Below are 19337 nucleotides of genomic sequence, written 5' to 3'. Positions count from 1 at the left end.
TGCGGGGAGAGGGGTGGACGGGGACGTGTGTAAAGCTGGGGAAGACCTAAGTCTTTGGAGTCGCTATTTGCTCGAAAAGGAAGGAATGAAATTGCGAGAGAGATTGACATAACTTTTCCACCCTAAATAATTTTACCGCTTCTTTCAGTAGTTTATGCAAGATTTAGTTTGTACCTGTTTTACTTCATTCTTTATCTGTGGGTCGGAGTGGTGTGAGGTATCTTGTGCAGAACTGGCATTAGGGGCGGAATAGTAGACCCATTAATTATAAAGTTTATGCCTTAACAGTTCAAATCTGTTTTTTTGATATGTTCTCTCGGTAAATCTAAGAGCTTTTAAAATGTAAACCCAAAGCAATTAAAAGTTTCTGTTTAAACTTTGTTTGCAACTCCTTGAATAAGAAGATTGAATTTATAGTTAAATGCACTATTGAGACTTTTTAATGTATGAGGCAAATAAATTTTCTTTACAGTGTGCTGTGCTTTTTTTCCCCTTTCTTTTTAGTTTAACTTTGGGGGCTCAAATTCTGCCAGTGTGGTGGGATTTTTTGGCTTTTGATTCTCATAATCACTTATATCATTGCATTTCAGTGTGGGAGGAAAGGATCTAGGTAGGAGCTAGAAGTGTGGTTTCTGGATACTTTGAGTTTAAAATCTAAGATTGCCCATTTTGATTTGTGAGGGACCACTACTCCAAGCAGGAAGATCCAATTTTTATAAAGAAAATGTAGTTTGGAAAACTAATGAAATTACTCGATATTTTAAATACCCTGAAGTCTGGGTGGAAAAGATGATTGTATTTCTAAAATTTTAATTTCACTGAGAGAAATTGGTGGTAAATTTTAGTACTTTTCTTAGAAAACTGATCCGGTTTTGATTTGTGCAGAATAATTAGCTTTGTGATGTAATCACAAACATTCTGTGGTTTAATTTTTTGATGCATAATTGAAAAAAACTAAAGCAATTCTTTACTAAGAAAAAGGCACATATAAGGAGAAAAAACTAAAGCCAGCCGAATCCTTTTTGTCCCCTTCAGGAGGAGTTTGATGCTTTCGTAATTCAAAAGTTATCTAATAAGTATGCCTTGATTTGGTTTGGTTTAGCTTTGAGAGAGAACCTTGCTCAATCTGATCTCATCTGGATGGAGCTGCCTCATTGTGGGAAGGACAGTATAGAACCTTATGTTGAACCTTAAAATGCATAAAATATTTGAGAGTTGGCTCTTGGAGTTTGCTTTCTTGATATCAAAGAAAATTCAGGACTTTATTAAGTGCCAATTCTTTTAAATGATGAAAATCTTTGGGTGCTACGTCAAATCTTGATTTATGGAGAAACTAATAAAATTCTAATTGTAGTATAATAATTTTCATTTTCCAAAATACTCCATTCAGCCAGCCATGCTAATCCTCATCCGACAGGTCATCTTTCCCACTATTTAACATTTTATAGGGGATCAACAGTTGTTAATTTGTGCCCGAAAGTATTACAGATTCTGCCAGTAATTTATTGAACTTTAATGCATCAGCAGATAGGAAGCTGAAGTATACAGATAAAGTATTCACAGTTTATCTTCTGCTTTTAAAGTAAATTTCATCCAGAACTGTATGTTGCCCACATAGTAGGAACATTTTCAGTTGTTGGATATAAAGGTACTTCTGTATGTTTTTCTTGTTTGCTAAATTACAAGAGAAAATACTGCCCTCTCAGCCAACTTGTTTTTAGTACCATAGTTATATTTCTGCTCTAATCTCCAGTATTAAAAATGAGCCTTTCACTTTTGCATTTCACTTTTACATTTCTGTACACACCGATGAAAATTACCTACTGAACATTTTTACTGTTGACAGTTTCCTACAAGATGAATTTGCCTTATCAAAAGTGCAACTTTCCAGTCTTGATGTTTTTGACATTTACTTGGCACCATTGACTTTTTTGTTGATCAGTTGTCAAGCATTTAAGTAATTTGTATTAGCAAAAAGCCACGGATGGGAAAGAATAAGGCAGTGTTTGGGTGTCCTCAATAAGTACCAGACCAAAGGAAAGCTGAGTTATGGTAATAACGTTTTAATAAATGTCATCCTCAATTATTGGAAATGTAGATGTTAATTTTGTATATGGGACACCTGGAGAAGATTCTTGGGAAGCAGTTTGGCTTCATGCCCCAAAGTCAGAATTCCTGATTGTTAATCTTATATACAAAAGCTTTTGTTTATAAGCTGTTTAAACATACAGTTGCCTTTTGGTAGGTGGGCCAGGGTGTGCTCAAGACATTGTGTCTGTGGAGTGGCCCCAAAGAATTCTTGCCTGAGGAGCCTGACAGCAGAGAGAAGCTCTTCGGTGTATGGGAACTAGGTGCCGGGAAGGCTGGGGTTTCTTCCTGGCTACCCATCCTTTCTCCCTCTCGTATGTCACATCCCACCTCCTCCATAGTGGGGGTGGGGTGGGGGGGAACTGACAGGAGAGGTACTACTTCCCCCACTGAACACTCCTTCTATAATTTCTGCAACAAAAGGAAAATAGGACAGTCGCCTTCAAAAGTGAATTAGGCCAGATCGGTAATACCCAAGAGGACAATTATGGCCATTGTCGTAAAATCTAAAAAGTCATTGGTGCCACTGATATCTAGATAATACAGGCAAAAATATTAAAATCACTTGGATGATTGTCTAACACAATTCACTAAGTGTTTTTGTTAGGATATTGCTGATAGGCACCATGGGGAAAGCAGAATAATTGTATGGCTAGGTCACTGCCCCGAAGGTCGATGCATTTAGAAAAGGCAGAACATGAAGTGCCTAAGAATCAAAATGTGGGCAGGTGAGAAAAGCATTAGTGACCTCGGTTACCTTTGAGACCTGGCAGAAGAAAAAGTGGGTGAAAGAGCTGAGGGGAGGGAAGTACGGAACACTTAGAATAGATCTTGTAATTTAGACGTCTTGATGTTTGTTGTCTCTAGTAGTCATTCTAAAAGTGGAATTGGAGTCTTGGAGATGAGCATTACAGTTGTGGTTGATATTCAGTGATACTCTGGCTGGCTTACCTTTTAGCCTTGTATTATCTGCTGTAATACGTTGAGGTGTTTCCTGAATTTGTTTAAGAGAAATATTAGTTTTACATGGAATAGAGTGTGCTTTTTTATCTGAAGTTGAGAGTTATTTTTTGTTGTTGTTAGATTTTCATTTTGCAGTTATCTTTCTTTAAAAGCGCTGTTTTGTGCACATGTAATGGAATTGTGCCTACACAGGACTTCTGGGCACTAAATTTGTGGATAGGATCCTTTTAAACTGCACCATTGACGCCCAACAGTACAGATTTGGTTATGAACAAACAAACCCAAGATAGGAGCCTTGTGTTGATTTTACAGGGTAAGTTCCTAGCTCTTCTTATTCCACCTCAAACAACTCTTTCTGAAAATATACCATTTGCCTTTAGCCGGGTTTCAAATATAATTGAGTGTTAGTTCTGTTATGATGTAATCGAGAGTGTTTTATCATGAAGGTCAAGGTTTCTCAGAAGGTCAAATAGTGTCAAATGTCACAGAAAAGTAAACTAGGAACTAAAAAGTATCCACAGACACTGGCAGTTTAGATCATACATGTAGTTGTAACACTGTTTTCTGTTATAAATGAATAATCTCTAATTGCTCTCTGGTGGAGTGACAGACTACAATTATGTGTGTTTCATACCGCTTTGAACTTGAACAAAAATGTATTAAGATTCATGGGACTTCCCTGGTGGTCTAGTGGTTAAGACACCACGCTCCCAATGCAGGGGGCCCGGGTTTGATCCCTGGTCAGGGAACTAAGATCCCACATACTGCAACTAAGCCCTCGTGCTGTAACTAGAGAAGCCCGCGTGCCTCTTCTTTTTTTTTTAATTGAGATATAATTGACATATAATTTTATATTAGTTTGATGTGTACAACATAATGATTTGGTATATGTTTATACTGCAGAATGATCACCACAAGAAGTCTAGTGAACATCCATCACCACACATAGTTACAATTTTTTTCTTGTGATGAGAACTTATAAGATCTGTGCTCTTAGCAGCTGTCAAATAATAACATACAGTATTGTTAACTTTAATCACAGTGCTGTACATTACATCCACATGACTTATTTTATAACTGGAAGTCTGTACCTTTTGACCACCTTCAACCCGTTTTGGCTACCCCCCACCCCTTGCCTCTGGCAACCACCAGAATAACTGAATTCAGTTATTTAATTTTATTTTTTTAGATTCCACATATATGTAAGATCATATGGTATTTCTTTTTCTCTGTCTGACTTATTTCACTTAGCATAATGCTCTCAAGTTCCATCCATTTTGTCACAGATGGCAAGATTTCATTCTTTTTTATGGCTGCATAATATTCCATTGTATTTATATATACCACATTTTCTTTATCCATTCATCCATTGATGAAGACTTAGGTAGTTTCCATATCTTGGCTATTGTAAATAATGCTGCAGTGAACATGGGGGTTCCTATTATCTTTTTGAGTAAATGTTCTCATTTCTTTGAGATAAATACCCAGAAGTGGAATTGCTGGAATTGGTAGCTCTATTTTTAATTTTTCTATACTGTTTTCCGTAGTGGCTGCATCTGTTTACATTCCCACGAACAGTGCACAGTGATTTCATTTTCTCTACATCCTCGCCAACACTTATTTCTTATCTTTTTGATAATAACCACTCTAACAGGTGTGGGGTAATATCTCATCATGGTTTTGATTTGCATTTCCCTGATAGTTAGTGATGTTGAGTACTTTTTCATGTCCTGTTGGCCATCTGTATGTCTTCTTTGGAAAAATGTCTATGTGGATTCTCTGCCCATTTTTTAATCAAATTGTTTGTTTTTGCTAATGAGCTACATGAATTCTTTATATATTTTGGATATTAACCCCTTTTCAGAAATATGAGCTGCAGATATTTTCTCCCATTCGATAGGTTGCCTTTTTGACTGTTCTTCAGGAATAACAAACATTTATGTCTTTTGAGGAGAGAAGTTACACAAGAGGAAAAGAAAATTGCACACACAAAACTTGAAGGAGGTGGTAGGGGAAGAACGATTGCTTATTAATGAGGAGATAAGACTGTTGGTAGGTGGATAGAGGAAAAATGAGAGGGAATATGGAGATTCAGGATTGAATATACAATAGAAAAGGGATAATTGATTTGGCAAGATTCTGTGTTGTTACACTATCTACTCTATTTTTGTGAGGAAACTCTATATGTTAAAAGCATCCTAGCAATAGGTTTGCTGTTTTATCTGTAGTAACATCTGAAAACATTTGAAAGTGCTTTAGAGTAGGGATCAACAAACATTTCCTGTAAAGGGCCAGATATTAAATATTCTAGGCTTTGTGGGTCATATATGGTCTTTTTTGCATATGCTGCTGTTTCTCCTCCTTTGCTTTCTTCTTTTCCTGTCCCTCCTCTTCCTTCTTCTCCTTCTTCTTCTTCCTCTTTAAAAATGTAAAATCATTCTCAGCTCATGGGCAATACTAAAAACATGCCATAGGCCAGATTTGGCCTGCAGGCCAGTTTGCTGACCCCTGCTTTAGAACTTAGCTATCCTGATAGAACATTTGGTTCCACCCTTACCCCGCCCCCCTTTCTCTCATTAAGTGAGGAGAGAAATAGGTCTTTCTTGGAGAATAAAATGTTGGAATAATTTAATACATTTGAATGTATGTGACCCTGATCTGCTTTTGACCATCATCGCTCAGATTTGTGACGATAGTCTGTGTTCCTTTCTCTTGACCCTAATGGCGTTTATAGAACAGCTACCCTGAAGTTTCCATTCTGAAAGGACCATGGGGAGATCACATAGACATACGGAGAGAGATCTGAGGAAACCCAGCTGTGCCTGCCCCAGCTATTTTAAGTCTTCCCAAACTAGGCACCATGCATATGAATGAGCAAGTCCCAGATGATTCCAGTACCAGCTACCATCTGCTGCAAGCTTAGGACACACCCTAAGCAAGAACCATGTAGGCAAGTTTAGTAAAGCCCCAGAACCATGAGAGATAATAATAAAATTGTGGTTGTCGTTTTAAGCCAAAGTTTTGGGGTAATTTGTTACATAGTGTAGATAACCAGAAATGGTTTGGGGACCTGGAAATGGAGTATTACTATAACAAAACCTAAAACACATGACCGTGGCTTTGCAGCTGAGCTGCCCACATATGTTGGAAGGGCCTTGAAGAGATTAGTAGCAGAAATCTGATGGATCTTGAGGTTGTCAGTAGGGCTTAAAGGAAAGTGAGGAAAAAATTATTAAAGTTGGAGGAAAAGCTCTTGTTAATAAAACTGCTGCTTAGGATAATGTAGAAATAGAAAATAATACTTAATGAACTGATGCATCAGCCCGAACAGTTTTCAAGCTAAACTTTTAAAGTTTCTACTGGTTTCTTTTAGCTGATATCATGAAATACAGATAATGATGAGCTAGAGAAGAAATTATTCAGTTTTCAAGCAAAATTTTGAGGAAATATATAAAAGTCAGGACTTGCTGGGTTAGAAAAGAAAACCCTTTTCTGATGACCAGTCTCTTGCAGCAGAATATTCCCAAAGTAAAAAAAAGGCCTCAGGACAAAATCAAATGCACAGCTCTGTCATGAAAAGTTCTCAGGGTAAAGATGAAACTAAGGATTAGACTGTGAAATCCTTTATTAAGACCCCAGAAAAATTTAAGGTGATGCCTTACAGGGAGCCCCATGTAGGCAAGATTTGTTGATGTGGCTTTTGTCTAATGAAGTAAACCCCAATGAGAGCAATAAGATTCATAGGAAACTTACAAAGCTTTTCAGAAAATTACATTGTAGAAGTACTATCAGCTTGAACTATAAGGAATAGAGATGGCTTCAAAATGAAAAGAAGCTTTTAGACCCTAGAACTTCTACAGGCAGGAATATTTTATGGAGTAGGAAGAATACCTCAGAGGATGGAGCCAAGAGCTGAGGAGAATCATCGCAGGCAATAGAAGTGAATCTTAATCAAGGAATTGGCAACATGTGCCCAGTTTGATTTGCTGTGGGTGAGAGACTGCCACATGCCTATGGTGTTTTCTCCCTTTTTGAATGGGGGTATTTATAGTGATTATCCTATGCCTGTCTACCCTACCATGTATATTGGGTATGTATGTGGGGGACAGAAAATTTGTCCCTCTAGTTCACAGGTTTTTAGACCTAGAGGAATGGTACTTTTCCTCTAGGAAAAGGTACTATTCTCATTGCTTTTCTACCCCACCCCCTTTTTTTGTCATTTTAAATCACATAATAAAACAACAGTAAATATATTTGAATGTAGCTTGAGTGACTATAAGTAAGCACAAAAATTCTCTTTTGTCTTGAATCTCATATTTTAATATATGCTAAGTACTGAACACAGGGCCTACCTGGTGTGTAATTATTTTTTTGTAAATGCTAGTTTCCTTTATCATTCTCTTTCCTGTCGGTGACATTATCTTTACCCATGGTATCCAGTTCCCTCCTGCTGATTTTTTGTTCACCAGGGCTCTCTACTCCCCCAACCCCTCCTCCATGCCACCAGGCCTCTCCATATGCTCCAGACTTTGGCATTTTACTGTCATCCAAACTCTGAACTTGCCTACCTTATTTTTTCAAAGACTTATAGAGTGACTAGATAATTAACATGAATAATACTAAAGTGTTAACACAAAAATTTTACTTGGATGATTGCAATAGCAACCTTCAGTGTTTACCCTGTGGAGTTAGCTAAAATTTCAAGCATTTTTGTAGGCTGCCTGAGTGTACTTTTGGTAAGGACCCTGAAGTTGATTCTCAAGTCATGCCATTCATGTTCTTTTCTAATAGACAGTGGCCATCCTTTAGGGATGTAATATAGTGTAGAACACTGTGCTAAAATCTGTTCTGGCTCTTCTCCATGTTATATACCATCTGTGAAGCTTGGAGTCTAGGTCAAATGTATCTTTTGTCTCCTCTTCCCCAGCATTTTGTAGAGGATTCTAATCTAATTAAAATTAATGTCAATAGCAGTGTTGAAGAAGAAAACCTAAAAGGAAGAGAATTTTTGAAAGAAGGGGTACAGGAAAAGAGGAGGGCAGTTTTACCTGAATTGTTTTGCCTTGGAAAATCAATGTACTTGTGTAATTCTATGAGCCAGTGAATATGTGTACATAAATACACATTTCTTTATTTAACCAGTATTAATGAGTATCACTGTGACTCCTCCAATATACTAGCTTCTATGGGGATAAGATAAGTTAGAGAGACCACTTATTCTGCAGGACTGGTTTCAACAACAGTTGGGCAGTGTGCACTGTGTAGGGCCTGGGAGATGGTTTCTGCATAATATTAGATGCATATGCACTCTCAGCTTTAAAAATGATGCTGAATTCTCAGGAAAATTGAACTCCATTAACAATAACATCTTTCTGTAAATCAAAAGCTTGCAAAGCCTTAATGAAAAGGAAGTCATCTAACCTTAAAAATGAATTTATTACTAAGTGAATTTAATTCACAAAAGGAATTTTCCCTAATATTTAGGCTCTTGTTGATTTTGGTTTTGTTTGTTTTTATTAACATTTTTAGTTGTTTGGTCAAATATTGAATTTGAGTTAAAAGATAGATCTTCTCTGAGGATGCAGTCTAATAATGAGGCCAAGTAAATGATGGAAAAATCAGTTTCCAAGTTTGGCAGGGCAGTGCTCTGTAGTCTTTGCATGGCAAATAGTATGTCTAACTTTTTCAGTGATCTGCAAAATTGAGCTACTCGTTCCTACACAAATGAATGTGCTGAGTTTGTCTCCCCCCGCACCTTTTTTGCTCAGTTTCTTCATTTCTTCCCTCTTCTTGTTTGCCTGACCTCTGGGGAGAAGTGATGTGGCACCAGAAACGAGAGGCACACTCACAGTTACATCCTGCTGACTCGTCATGGGGCTCTAGGCAAGTCACTAATCAGGAAACTGTGGGAGTCAGTGCTGGCTGGGGAGTTAGTAGGTTGAGGAGGCGAGGACAGAACCTGGTGACTTCAGGGTCTTGGCAGTGGAACTTCTATCGATACATTATTTCCATTGCCACCACTTAACCTTAGAGGCATGGTGATCCAGCAGTGAGTTATTCTGTGCGAGAGGGAGCGAGGGCTTTAGATCAGGTGGCCAGAGGGTTATTTCCTCTCTCTGCTGTTTAACAGCTGTGTGGCCTCAGGTGAATTTCTTAATCTCATTGATCCTCAGTTTCCTATTTGTAATACCTACAACGAAATGTCGTTCTGAGGATCACAGATAATATACCTAAAGTGCCCAACAAAGTCCTGACACAAGGAGTGTTCATAAATGGTAGCTACTTGAAGTAGTCTAAAGTCTCTTTCACATGCTTAATACACTTATATAATTTCAATCTTAATCTCTTTTCTCACACACACACACACACACAATTACCATTCTACGCTCCTGAAATTGTATATGTACCTTACCACTTAAAGAACGGCCTTTTGTCATCAGGGAGATGGTCCTATTGCCAGTTTAAAGGAATATTCAGGAAATGGCTCAGAAAAAGATAAAATGCAGAATGTATTATTTTCTTAAAAAATTATTCTTTGGTAATGTTAGCTCTTTATCTCCCCTGCCTAATTGTGATGTCTACCAACATTGTCAAAAACAATAGCCAATCCAAGTCTTCTCTTGTTGATTGAAGTCTAGCCTGTCTGGGACTAGAGCACTCGTCTTAAGCTTGCTAGCAGCTGTGGCACATTGCCTGAGTCGACCAATAAATGGCCAGGAGTCACTTTGCATGATAGCCTTTCCATTCTATAGAGACTACAAAACTGATCCAAATAAGTGGCGGGGTCTCCCAGGACGGTGGATCTGTCTGTTGCCCCTTTGTTACAGTGTCATATCCTCTTGACTGCCTTTCAGGGCAAAGAGCACTGTGCAGCACCGGTAAGAGAGTGGAGCCAGGTGACATGCTGATGGTATGCTGCGGCCCCTGCAAGAGGGGCTCTGTCTTTGCGGAAGGGTGTAGTATTGCTATTGTGACAAGTGTCTTTTTAGTCAAAAGCAATAAATCTTCCCTTGTTTAAATGACAGATGGTTAGGATTGTTACTTCTGTCTCCAGCAAACCCATAAGAGGAAAAACAAACAACTGACATTGAGTTCTTCTTGGTTTTCAAGAGTACTAGGAAAAATTTGAAACAGTGTAGTTTCAGAAAGGTTATACAGTGTTTGAGGTCAACCCCACCCACTCCCACCCTGTGATGTCCACATCCTAAATCCCCAGAACCTATGAATATGTTAGGTTACACAGCAAAGAAGAATTATGATTGCAGATGGAGTTAAGGTTGCTAATCAGCTGCCCTTAAAATAGGGAGACTATCCTGGATTACCTGGTGAGCCCAATACAATCACAGTGTAATAGGGACCCAGGTTGCCTCTAGAAGCTGGAAAAGGCAAAGAAGTGTAGTCTCTTCTAGAACCTTCAGAAAGTCCTGCTGACACCACGATTTTAGCCCAGTGAGACCCATTTCAGACTTCTGACCTCCACAATTATATGATAATAAATCTGTGTTGCTTTAAGTCATTAAGTTTGTGGTACTAGTACAGCAGCAATAGAAAACTAATATAGCATTTAACTGTGAACAACTAAATATCTAAAATTGATGAACCCGAATTTCCTCCTCCTCTCTTTCCAAGTAAGGTGTCATTACCAGGGAAAAGACAAAGCAAAAGCAAGGCAGAGGAAAGTCAGCAAAGGGCCAGGCTGGCCGGCTTGCTGGCTGACTGCTGCTTAGAGTGGTCTCTTCGCTTCCTATCTATCTCAGTATTTATCCTCTGCCCTGCCTTGGGCCAGGGGGGTTCTTCCCCACATTGCCTCGGGCCTCCTGTTGCCTCCACTTCTCTTTTCCCCAGTGGTCTTCTCTCCAGCTCCCCTCTTCTACTCTGGTGGGAGCTAGCAGAAGCCCAAGCTAGCAAGAGGAAAATGGACATTCCTACCAATTCCCTCCCTTCCCCTCCATACCCACACAGTCTCTGGGGAAGAATCTTCAATGAAAGCAAGCAAAGAACAAAAGGAGTAGACAGGAAAAGAGATGCCTGAAAACAGGCTCGAAACAGTAATGGGAAGAGTGACAAACAGGAGATGCCACCTCATCTTGTTGACTTAGCTGTCACCATTTTCCATAGCAAAGTTATTCCAGTGTACTCTATACCAGGGCTCAGTGTAACTGTTATTCCTGTGCCCTCGGTAGTACATTAGAACCTCCTCCATTTCTCTAAATAGTTAACTGCATGCTTAGAGCTCCTGACAGAGTTTAGGATGCAGAGTTAAGTACTTTGTGTGTACCTCACCCCATTGCCATCTGTGATCTGTAAAAATTTGATACACCCTAGCTAGTCAAATATTCATTGATCCTCCACTTTGCATTTGGCGGTGCACTAGATGTAGGAAGCGGGGCTGGGCCCAGCGCCACCACTCGGAGGACCAAGTGGAGCCCCCTTTCTGGTGGAAAGCGAGTTCTCTGGGATTACGATCAGCAGTCCTGTTTCCTTGGAACAGCATATAAGCAACTTACTGCAGGTGTTGTCCTAAAGACACGAGCTTATCTAATGTAGACAAGCACAAAAAAATCAAAATTCCTCCCCGAAAGGTTACTCAGTGACTCCGTGTGCCTCTGAGAGTACAATAAGCTCTTTCTTTGCAATCTGGGAGGTGCTTCCGGGGCATGAGAAGGAACACTCCACACAGCTGCCTTTGATGTGATCTCCCAGGTGTGCCCAATAATGCCTTGGGCGCTTTCCAACCACCTGTTGTCATTTTACAGGTTTTATCAGATGACTTTATATATTGGGTAGGACCAAATCTTTAAAAGGAAAGATGTGACAACTTTAACACCCATCATGCTCTAGGTATACTCTCTATCAGGGCTGCATCTTCATTCATTAGAGATGGAGGAGATTTACAGTGTCTAATTCTAATCACCTGTCTAGCTACAGTGCTCTAACTGGTCTCCTTGGCTTCTGTCTTTCCCTCCTCCAATCTTGCCCAGGAACTTTTGTTAGAGGGACCTTTAAAGAAAAAAGAAAAAAAATTGAGCTACCCCTCTTCTCCCCTCCTGCTTCCTTATCTGAGTTAGATGCTCTCATAACACCCTACACTTTCCCCTTTGTTAGCAGTCATCACACCGAACTGTAAGTGCCTGTTCACTCATGTGCATCTCCCACTACACTCTGATCTGTGTCGGCTGGCCCGTGCCTGCCTTGTGTATGTTTGTATGTACACCACTCCACCCTGATGCCAGCAGGCGAACGATGCACGTGGGTGTGTTGAGCGAGTGAAAGCCACTTTGCTACCTAAGAACTTACAGTGATTTCCCCCATTGTTTATCAGATCCGACCCAGACGCTTCATTTCAGTTTTCAGCTCCTTTGATTTTTCTTGTGTACAAGCTTTCACATCTCCTCCCGGCCCCCATCTGGTTCTTGCATCTTCATGCTCTATGTTGTCTGCTCTGCCTGCCCATCTGTGGTAGCTTGTCTCCAGAGATGGCTGCCATCAGTTTCTTCTCTGTGCACATGCCACTCCCCCACTGAGAGATACTCCTCTGCCCCCTTGAACCTGGGCTTGACTGTGACTAATTTCACCAATAGACTGTGGCAGAAGTGACACTCTGCCAATGCTGGGCCTGCTCTTTAAGAGAGGACGGGCGGTTTCCTGTCTCTTGGAACCCTGAACTGCCGTTAATAAGTCCAGGCAGACAAGCCACGTGGAGGAGGCTGAGCCATCAGCATGGGAGTGAAGAAGCCACGTTAGCCAACCAGCCCAGCTGAGCCTCGAGGCGAGTCCAGTCCCAGCTACTCTCTGACTGTAACTACTCGAAAGATCCCAGGCAGGACCACCCAGTTGAGTACAGTCAGCCTACAGAACCATGAGATAATGATAGTAGTTTTTTGGTTTTTTTTTTTTTTAAGATTTTTTGATCTGGACCATTTTTAAAGTCTTTATTGAATTTGTTACAATATTGCTTCTGTTTTATGTTTTGGTTTTTTGGCTGCGAGGCATGTGGGATCTTAGCTCCCAAACCAGGGATCGAACCCGCACCCCCTGCATTGGAAGGCGAAGTCTTAACCAGTGGACCACCAGGGAAGTCCCTCGATAGTAGTTTTAAGCTACTAAGTTTCGGGGTGATCTGCTATACAGCAATAAATACCCTAAATAGCATCCTCCAAGGTCTCAAACTAGATTTTCAGTAAAGCTTTGCCTTTCAAGTCTAGTTAACATTGGTCCCTCCCTTCTCTCTCATAGAACTTCTCAGTACCACACATTTTGTCATCCAACTGTACATATCATTATTTTCCATTTCCTGTGTGCTATTCTGGACTCCATGACCAAACTCCATGATCTTTGAAGATACCAAACAATGAGTCCTAGTACTGGACAAAATGTAATAAATAAGCTGTTGAATTAGAAGCATTCTTGGTCATTTCAGCTCTCTGCCAGCTATTTTAGCTGTGACTCTTCTTCGTGGTATCTTTTGGAGCGTTCTTTCAAGTCGTGGTTGTGAAAGTATGTGCGACTGCAGGCAGCCCTTAGGACCCTTCCACCTGCAGACAGTATGAAAGAGCAGTGGTTCTCCAAGTCTGGTCCCAGATCAACAGCATCAGCATCTCCTGGGAACCTGTTAGAAATGCAGATTCTCAGGTCTACCCCAGACCTATGAAATTTGAAGTTCTGGGGGTGGGGCCCAGGATTCTGTGTCTTAATAAGCCTTCCAGATAATTGTGATGCATGCTGAAGTACGAGAAACATCTTGTAGTGGAAAGGGTCCTGGTTTTAAGGTCAGAAGGTCTAGGAATCCTTCGTTAAACAACATTCATTAAATGTGCATCTGCTTATGCGAGGTGTTGCCTTAGGGGTGGGGGATACTAAGATGGCTGTAGGCTTGTCTCTGCCCTTGTGCGTAGAGTGAGGATGGCGGTGGCTGCAGTATTTACGTACGTATAAATGAGACATAACCCAAGTTATCTGTACAAAGCCTGCATGCTGAATGAGATACTCCTAGCTTTTTATCTTTGCTTTTCTATTTAAGGATCAGATACCACCATCATGAACTTAAACTTTAGGAACCCTTTTATCAGGAAATGTTTTATTAAAGATTACTCAGTTAGTAGCCTATGAAGTAGTATTCATGCTCACCATAGGATAGAAAATCCAGATAAGTAAAAAGAAGAAAATTAAAATAATTCATAATCCTACCACCCAGAGCTAATACCATTTCAGTGTATTTTCTTCGCAACTTATTAATGCCTGGGTCTTTTTGTTCTTTTTCTATACCTGCCTTATGCTCTTAGTAACATATTGTGACCATTCTAAGTCACTCGTTTCCTGAAGCTTCAGCATCTTCTGGTGAAATGGATATAGTATAGTCAGGATGGTGTTTGCCCTGGGAGTGCGCCTGGCTATTCAAGGCGTGGGTGCAGCCAAGTAGTAGTGGAGACAATTACTGGTTCCCCTTTGCACTCCTGTCCATATCCATCTTTCCCTTTGTTTATTCTCTTTTCTAATCGACCCCATAGATGCCTCCCTGCCTCTTCTCTCCACCTGTCCTACTTTTCCTCTTCTCACTTAAGCTTTGTTTTCCACCCGTGGCTGGCGTGACCTTCCAACCCCTCCTCCCCTTGATTCCTCTTTATCCTTCCTGACCCAGTGCCATGACCAACACATGTGGGAGAGATGCGCTTCCTTGCAGACGCTTAAACGCGTTCTCTGATTTTCCACAGCTCTCTTCATACCTCTCTCATTGTACTCTTTCATGTGAGCGTTACACACTTAAGGTCTGCGGCCCGAGACCAGAGGCTTCTTATTCCTCTCCACATCCCCTAAGAGAAGTGAAGGGGCTTCTGTAAAGTTTGCAAAATGAATGAATAAAACCCCAAGGCCTGTCAGTCACCCAGAACTGCTGTTCACAAGTGCAAGACCCCTTGGCAAGCCCCTGGGCTATACAGGCTCCTGACCTTGATACACAGGCACTGTGATTTCTTCAAGGAAGCCTCTGAAAAAGCTCAAATCCAAATCACAGGGAAGTATTGAAACAATACAGCCAAAAAGGGAAGGAGCTACTTTCAGGTAAGAGGTAAGATAGGAAATGGGCTGCATATGAGAATAGAGGACTTGGGAATGCTGTTTGTGATGGCCCAGGACCCACAACTAAGGGAATGTGTATTCTCTGAGACAAGGTTAGTACCACTACATCTTTATGGAGAAAACTAGAGCTGATACAAGACACAGCCTGTGAGGTGGACTGAAGTAAGACAAAAGAGGTGCTTTCCTTTTTTCTTTAACTGAGGGCAGCAGTCAGTTCCGCAGTCATAATTCCGATCTTTGACAATGAGCAGTTCAGAGGGAGGAGGAGGACGCTGGGAGGCTGAGGAAGAAAGGAAGAAAGAGAAGCATCTACCGAGTGACCTGGGAGGGAGCTTCCCAGTGAACAAAAGAAGGCAAACGAACGGAGCTGATTTTTGTTGTGATGACAGATGAGTTTCCTGCAGTGTCCAGAGAGCAGCCCAGTGGGGAAAGGCGGCGGGGCAGAGCCAGACCTTTGTGTGGATGGAGGGAATGCCGCTGCTTCGCTGCCAGCCTGTCTGTCCTTAGAGACCAGAGTTCAGTTGGAAAGCTGGAGAGATAGCACTTAGTATTTGTTTCTGGGTCACATGTCAAATTAGTGGAGAAGGATTATTTTAAGCTAAAAACAGTTATACTCGGAGTTCAGAGTTTAGTTCTCTTTTGTGGTTTTGGTTTGCTTGCAGTCATTACGGCTAGATGTGCTTAAAGAAACATACATGGTTTTCTATTAAGGTCTTGAGAAAGTTAGGAGACGCCTGACTGCTAATCTTTATTAGGGGGCGAAATTTCTGGCATCTTATAAGCGTTTAGTTTCACAGAGAGGTGAGATGCAGCTTGAACTTGTACAAAAAGATCCTCATCAGGCACTAAACAGGATTGTTCTTTGCCTCCTTTCCTTTATGCTCCATGATCCACCCGTGGCCAGCATGACCTTCACCCTCTATCCTGGACCAACTCCTACTCATCCTTCATGACCCAGTGCAGTGGTCAACACGGAAAACCTTCCCTGACCCTTCTAGACTCTTAATCTCTGATTCTCCACAGCACTCCTTCATACCTGTGTTAACTGGACTTATTTCATGTGTTACACATTTAGGGAGCTGGACGCAGGACCTGTGTTTCGCGTGCACATTGTATGGCCTGTGGCCCAAACAAATCCCCGCTCCTAACCTCCAAATCCATTTTTGTTGTTCTGGAAGGTAACCCTTACCTTCTGCTCCACTTGGCTCTTGTAATAGGACTAAACGGGCCACCTTCATTTCTACTCCAGCAGCATTTGATGAGATGCGTCAGTGACGACAGGCAGCTCTCATCCCCCACTGGGCCAATTCTACCTGGCAGGATTGCACTTGCCCACCTTGATAGGTGGCAGGACAATTACTGGGCGCCTTCTCGACCTGCTTCAAAGCTTCCTGTAACCTGGCAGGGAATGAAATGCACAGCCTTCCAGCTCAATGACATTTAAGGCAACCACTCATCGGTTCAGGCAGCAAAATAAATTGGTACTCAGCTGCTCGCAGTCTATTTTTCTGGTTAGAGCTATAAATGAAAGAAATGATTGTGCCACTGCACGTGTGACACCAACCTGCCCCCTCCCCAAGCAGTCACGTTCTCTTGCTCTCACTCTGGCTTTGTTCTGGTTCCCCTGAGGAACAGAGTGTTCAGGATTGTATTTGGGGGTTGCCTAGTGCTGTGTGTCTACATTTGAGTCCTACACGCACAAATAAATACAGTAAATGAATATGTGTACATTTAAATGGCATATTCACCCCTACTGAATTTGTAATTCAGTCATATGGAAATAGTTTCCACTAAATATTGTTAACTCCCCCAATATTCTTATCTGGTCCCTTTTATTCAAGGGGCTAAGTCGCATCACTCAAGGGTGACATTTAAATGACAGTTACTACAGTGACACAGAGTAATGATCTTGTGAAAGTGTGGTATATTGGTGTGCTTATCCAGTAATTTATATATACCGTAAATACTAGTTGTGATGTCTGAAGAGAACTCAAAAGGCAAGAAATCTTTTTCCCCACACAAATGATTGTGAAATATAACATTTTTAGAAGGATGTTCTGGATACTTTTTTGCCCCATGATTCCCCCAAATTCCTTCCCTTCTAAGCAGTAAGTGTTGCATCCCCCTGCCCCTCACTCAAACATTAAAAATAAAAAACAAAAAAATACTCTTCCTGCTCTCCCTCCTACCCCCAAGGCCTATACAAACACAAAGTGGGGGGGGGGAAGGAATTTGTCAAATCAAAAGATCCTTACCCTCTCTCAAATGAAATCTGCTTTAATCAGTATGCTAGCACATTCTGTGAAACTCCCCGAATTTTTAAGCAATACATTATTCCTTCAGTTTGTGCCAAAGCTAAACCTTTGCCAGGCCCCAACTGGCTCTACGTAGAGGCTGCTGCCAAGTTGACTTCCTTGTCTCAGTCAAGAGGCTGCTGCCCAGCTCTGCTCGAAATTAATAAGGCCAATCAGAAATGCACAGAGCCTGCCCGGCCAATCATTCATCTCCAAGCGTTTGCCATCTCCTCTGCGGTCAGATAAATCACGTTAGAGCTATTACACCAATGACCATAAATTAGGGGGCCTGGCGGTCCGTCCCTCCCGAGGACATAGCAGGCTAGGATGATTCCAGTGCGGGGGAGGGGAGGGGGGCCCGCCGGGCGGCGCGTTATCTGTGGTTGCAGAATCCGGGCCCGGCGCGCGCGGCCTCTCCCGGAGGACTGGCGTCTGGGCTGCGTCCAGCTGTGGCCCCGGCGCTGCTCAGAGATGGCCGGATCCCCCAGGTGCGGGGACTCCATCTGCGCGGCTCCGCCAGGCTATTTACAGCCGAGGTTCGGCCGGTGATTGCTGGCATGGAAAACTCATTTCTCAGCCCGGTTTTTATTTACACTCTTATTAAGGAGCCTTCACTCACGTCGGAATGGCAGAGAGTGGCCGCGGCGGGACTTGGCCTTGGGCCAGGCAGCCAGTCTCGGGGCGGGTGAGCCCCCCGGACCAACCTCGCCGGTGACCTTCCGCCCAGAGCGCGCGGTGGGCCCGGGGACAAAGGCGCCAGAAGCTGGGGCACAGGCACCTCAGGGGCTCACCACCCTGGAAGAGTTCAGTGGTTTTGTGGCTGGATTTCCCCCTTGCACTGTTAGCTAGTTCCCCGCCGAGCTCTTTGCAAACGTGGAACGTGAGAAAATAGGAGAGTGCTGTGCTTTAACCCCCATCCAAAACCCTAGGTCAAGATTCCGTCCTCCCCCAGGTCCTGCTGCACCCGCCCGAGCCCTCCCTGCCGGGTGTTGCCCACGCATCCAGCGGGGACGGACTCGCAGTAACAACCCCCGGGAGGGAAACTTCTTGGCTCTTCTTTCCGCTGGCACCGCCTAAAACCCGAGCAGACCGGCGCGTGTGCTTGTGAGCCTGCAAGTCCTGAAAACCTGCCAGCAGCCTCGGCACATCTGGGGCTCCTTACCATGCATATTCATGCCCGAGAGCAGTAAAACCCAGGTCAGCTGCTTGGAGACAATGAACTGTGTTCTCAAAGGCTGACCAAGCCCGAGAATTCAATGAAATGACGACCGGGCAAGCTCCTCTCTGTGTCCTGTGCAAAGCGTCATAACATTTGAGGCAGTTTTTTCCCCCTAAAAGGGACAGAGGAAACAGGCAGCAGTGTTGCTAGGGGTCAGTTTCTATGGTTTTCCCCTTGGCTCTAGAAATCGTGATTTCTACTCCCTTTCCTAGTGCCCTCAAGCTCCGGAAGAGTGGGTAGTGTGTTCATATTCCTTTCTTCTGCATACGATCCCTCTTGGTTTAACATGGTCCCCTTCCCTTCCTCTAATCCTCTTCCCATCTGAGGGCATCACTCTTAACCCCTTTCTTCCCAGAAAAGAGTGGATCCTCTCCTGCCCTCCTGCCCCTCATTTCTGTCCCTTCCCTCAGAAACTCCCCTTTCCATTTTCCTGGTAGCTCAGGGGCACAGTCACTCTCCTGGGCTAGGGTGGCACTGGGAAGAGGACATCAGACCATGCCACCCCACAGCCTCCCGCAGGCCTGCAGTCCAGTGAGGGGCACTGTTATGGGCTGAAATGTGTCTCCCGAAAAATCACTTGTCAATCCAAGCCCACACTACCTCAGAATGTGACTGTATTTGGAGATAGAGCCTTTAAAGAGGTCATTAAGGTAAAATGAGGTCACGCGGGTGGGGCCTAGTCCAATATGACTGGTGTC

General features: G+C 42.5%; 2 protein-coding genes across 8 annotated transcripts in view; both read left to right on the top strand.

Annotated features, from left to right (window-relative positions):
- MON2 (MON2 homolog, regulator of endosome-to-Golgi trafficking) overlaps positions 1-19337 on the top strand; it is a 204650-nt gene that overhangs the window by 134934 nt on the left and 50379 nt on the right. The gene's annotated exons all lie outside the window — the stretch shown is intronic.
- LOC309641994 (uncharacterized protein) overlaps positions 1-19337 on the top strand; it is a 20684-nt gene extending 1347 nt beyond the window's left edge. The window contains exon 2 of one of the 3 annotated variants that reach the window (XM_082422885.1): positions 16090-19337. The gene's annotated coding sequence lies outside the window, so the exon portion shown is untranslated. Of the gene's footprint in view, positions 1-9905; positions 10076-16084 lie in introns of those variants that run through there. The other 2 variants (XM_082422886.1, XM_082422887.1) reach the window with 2 other exon arrangements.

Source organism: Balaenoptera physalus (genome assembly GCF_965194825.1).
Source record: "Balaenoptera physalus genome assembly, chromosome: 13".
Taxonomy (NCBI): domain Eukaryota; kingdom Metazoa; phylum Chordata; class Mammalia; order Artiodactyla; family Balaenopteridae; genus Balaenoptera; species Balaenoptera physalus.
The sequence above is the reverse complement of the archived record's forward strand: the minus strand, read 5'-3'. Positions and strand labels throughout refer to the sequence as shown.